At 39.3% G+C, this 4,231-nt stretch overlaps 2 long non-coding RNA genes across 3 annotated transcripts; both read left to right on the forward strand.

Annotated features, from left to right (window-relative positions):
• The first annotated feature begins 1,251 nt into the window (after positions 1-1,251).
• LOC136241162 (uncharacterized) lies at positions 1,252-2,377 on the forward strand. 2 transcript variants are annotated; one of them, XR_010694204.1, is made up of 4 exons: positions 1,252-1,545; positions 1,709-1,807; positions 1,879-2,221; positions 2,274-2,377. It is a non-coding gene; the product is annotated as an uncharacterized lncRNA (long non-coding RNA). The 2 variants fall into 2 exon arrangements; XR_010694203.1 differs by having other exon boundaries at positions 1,253-1,545; positions 1,879-2,368.
• A 122-nt stretch (positions 2,378-2,499) lies between these two features.
• Positions 2,500-2,935, forward strand: LOC136241650 (uncharacterized). The gene is made up of 3 exons (XR_010694365.1): positions 2,500-2,576; positions 2,626-2,710; positions 2,767-2,935. It is a non-coding gene; the product is annotated as an uncharacterized lncRNA (long non-coding RNA).
• Positions 2,936-4,231: the final 1,296 nt, after the last annotated feature.

Consider the following 4,231-nt stretch of genomic DNA (forward strand, 5'->3'; position numbering starts at 1 on the left):
CAGCAGAGCTATCAAGTTGGCCCACACTTCACGCTTGTGTTATTTTTACAACTTAAAAAGGAAGGATTAAGCTTAAGCATGCTTTTATGCAAATTTTTATGGTTGTGCCAGGAAAATAATGGCTTGAAAAGCTGCCGCAATCTTATAATGAAATAATGGAAATTGACCGCCCGCCCGCATGCAAATATGCTTGAGTCCAGGACGGGAAACACAGAATTTATTTGGAGTGGCCTTATAGTATTATGGAATATTACAACACCCTACCCAGTATATGCAAATTGATCAAGAGCTCATGTAATTCAGTTATGGGCCTATACAAGGGACCATGTACATTTCATTTGTAAAAATCTAGCAGGTACTCATGGATTAGTGGTACAGATGCAAGTTCTCATACTAAACAACTGTAGAGAATTTTTAATAGTGTAACATGTGGTGACTGTTTTATAACAGTATTTCATTGACTGCTCTATTAGAGTATCTTAACCCTTGTTTTTGGTAAGGGGGAGCAGGGGCATGCCGAGGAGGGTTTCCAGGGGGTTTTAGGGAAAATGGTCAGTATTAAGCAAAGCTCATGCCAGTGTGTTGCTGCTGGAGATCAGAGATACTCTAATAGAGCAGTTAGTGAAATATTCTTATAGAACAGTCACCACATGTAACACTTAAAAAATCCTCTACAGTTGTTTAGTATAAGAACTTGTATCTGTACCATTTATCCTGTACATGGTCCTTTGTAAACTGAACTACATGACTGGACTTACATAGGGGGTGTTTGTTCCACTTTTATTGATGAGCGATTATACAGATAGAGCAAGTAGTCTCACTGCTATGCTAAATTAATAGCTACGTATAGTTTGGAGCTAAAATCTGAAATGTATTGTGTAACACACAATTTTGGCCTGATCTACTGCCACTGCACAAGAGCTTAGTCCTTCTTTCTATTTACTTAAAACACAACTATGTACACCTGTATAGAATTTTAGACAGGTGCTAGACAGCACCCCCTCCCTTAAATCTGCCCTCTGTCATGGAACTATTGTATATAATTGTTTGTAACATCATTATCCACTAGACACAGCATACACTGTTAAAACAGGGGAGTAACAGTAACTATGGGAGTAAAATATTTTATTCTAAAAGGGGAGTTCGGATTACTAGGAGAGTAACAGTAACCCACTAAGGGTAAAGAGAACTCCAAGTAAGTGAAAGCACCAAACTGAAGAGTTCCCATTACCAGCTATAGCTAGTAACTAAGGTGAACTCATTGAGCCAGTATATATATAGCTATCTACTGAGGCCACATAGCTGAACTGAATGATGAGCCACTTATAGCTGTCTCACTATGATATTTTCTCCATTAACTAGCCAGTTCAATTCTAGCCACTCAATGTAAAAAGGAAAGTAATTATTTAGGTTTCCTTTTCAATGGCAGCCATTTACTGACTCATGTTTTATTTTACAGACTAACCAAGACATAGTGAAGGAAACAGACAGTACGAAAGCAGGAGGACGAATTGTTACTCAAGAGTCAAGAATATTTTGAAATACGTATGTTAGATTAGATTAGATTATCAATTTTTGTCAAAGACATGGGTACACAAAAGGCACAGCCTGCAAACGTGCTCCCCATACAGAACATACAAGTACAAAAAAAAACACATAACAGTGTATAATTATTAAATACCATTTCTATTACAAGCGCATTATTTAGAGTGAAGAGTATTACCATAGAAACGGCTTCTTTAACAACAGAACCGTGTTGAGTAGTTGAAAGCGGTTTGTTTCTCTGAGGAATTGTAGTGCTTAAAAAGTGATACTAAAATGTTTACTTGTTCATGAATAATTACTGGACGTTCACTATCTCGTTCATTCTTTCTTCAGGCACGTTTGAGCTCATATCTGAGTCGTCTCGTGTGACACGCCGGGTTTATTAAACTGGCTCCAACGGAAGTCACCACTGCTCGTGAGGGTTTAGGCGCCTTATCGTGACACAGCAGAAATAGTTCAAGACTCAGGGAAAGGGAATAAAATTCGGCGGACTCAGCCGTATCACTGACTAGTACGTACAGTATTCAGCCCACTCACCGCTAGCTACTAGTATTCAGTGTGTAAGAAGTTGAAGACTTGAGGGAGGAGATGAAAGCCACCTAGCTTAAACATGGTGTACATATCATGTCCGTCTGCTTTCAGTTGACGTTAGCAGCCGGACACAATGATATTGCTGGTAAGGTCAGTAGCCTGTATCATTGTCAGTGTCTTTACATAATTACATGCAGTTTCACTGAAATTAACTAGTAAGATATATCGTCTGCAGTTAACAAGAATCTTTATGATACAATGTACATTGTGTGTCTTCGACTTCATCAACTTTCCAAAACCTGTAAGGAGATAATGTTTATAGTTACGTAAGCATATATTTACTTTTTTAGCACGGATGTCTCAATGTCATTGAGAACATAGAATTAAAGAACATCCAGTAAGTGTGCTAACATACAGTGACTGCATCAATTTGTAAACATATATTACAGGTGCCACAAGAAATCAGTGAACAAGTAGACAAACAAAATGATGAACTCCAGGTAGCAAAAATGTGCTGTTTTGCATGATAGCAACTGTGCTTATTTTTAGTTTACACTACCAATGCTGCTGGTCTGGCAGAATTGTTTTTACAACTTTGTTGGCAACTGCGTGTGATGTACCTTCAGCCATACAGGTAACAAGTGTGTGATTGTTGAATATTTCTTTACTATATACTGCTATTTACTACAGCTGATAACATGTCATGTGACAGGCAGTAACTCCAGTGAAGTGTCGTTTGCTGATGATGAAATGAAGCCTTGCTACTGATCTCTTGAGTGACTTTCCAATATTATAAAGCTGGATATTGTAAACATTTTGTTACAGTTTTGCTGTATGTCTTTTAACATCATTTGAGATTTTATACGGAGTCATTTGTAGAATTTTATGGAGTAAAGGAAACACCTTGCATGCTTATGTGAACTCTCCTAGAGTAACTAAAACTCCCTACAATAGATTTTTCAAAGGGTTCCTGTTACTCCTTTGCAGGGTGTTAGTTACTCTCCACAAAAATATAGGGGTGTTAAATCCTCCCTACACTGGGAACTCCCCTAGGGGAGTAACAGTTACTCCTTATTTTTAACAGTGTATAAGTGATCTGCTAAATCTGCCAGGTAGAGTATAATCGCAAAATCCTTTGAAGTGAAAAATCAACACCTAGAAAGATTTTGAAATCTATTTAGCTACAATGCTAAGCTTGTGACCCCTTCGCTAGGGAATAGACCAAGGTTCAGTATAAACAGCTCATGTATCTATATGAATAACTGTACACTGTATATCATAGGTTTTAGCTATGCACTTCACAATAGAGCAATTAGCTAACAGCTATATAGCAGATTCAGTGCAATACCAAGAGTTAATAATAGTGGTTACTGAAAACTGAAAGGCTCTTGAAAGCGATGGTTGCTTAACTGGAGCTGAGTAGACCTTCGATAGCTACTCTAGGATAGTTTTTTTTTTTTTTCCTCCGGCCCTAAAGGCACTCCCTTCCTCCCACACATCTCTATAGAATGCTAACAAAATATTTGAAAAATTAATTATAACCTACAGAAAAGAACCTACACAGAACCTACAGCATGCCCAGGGTTCAATGGGCAGGCAGGTGCCCCTCAGCGACAGCAAGATCAACTGCTGGAGGCACACACGGACACTTGGATCTTGAGCGTGATCCTCTGATGCACATAACTGAAGAACGGAGCAAGGAAAACCCCAAACTACAGCCCATCACCACAGAATATGGGGAATTCCACTTATCGCTCAGCAGGCGGGCAAGATGTTTATAAGTGGTGGTGGCAGCCCTTCCCATGCCACCTGAAGTGGAAAAAGCAAGGGGGGTAAAACTCCCATGCTCCACCTCCCGAATCCGTTCCTCATAGGCACGACGTTTCTCTAGTTCATGTTTTCGAAAAGCAGTAGATAGCGTAGAGGAACGATTAGAAGCTGCAAAACAGTTAAAAACCCTCACATCAAAGAAGGTATGGTGGTGTAGGCACCTCCAAAAGCCGGAAGCCCTGATGTCTACCCTTGCGTCATCATCTTGAATGGCAGAGCGATAATGTAAGGTCTCACCAGACAAAGGGTGCAGCTGTGGTTCAATCTGGACATTATGGCAAACTTCAGACATCAAACTAGCTGTCAGATTCCTAATTTCATTATG

This window comes from Dysidea avara, chromosome 12 (assembly GCF_963678975.1).
Source record: "Dysidea avara chromosome 12, odDysAvar1.4, whole genome shotgun sequence".
Lineage (NCBI taxonomy): Eukaryota > Metazoa > Porifera > Demospongiae > Dictyoceratida > Dysideidae > Dysidea > Dysidea avara.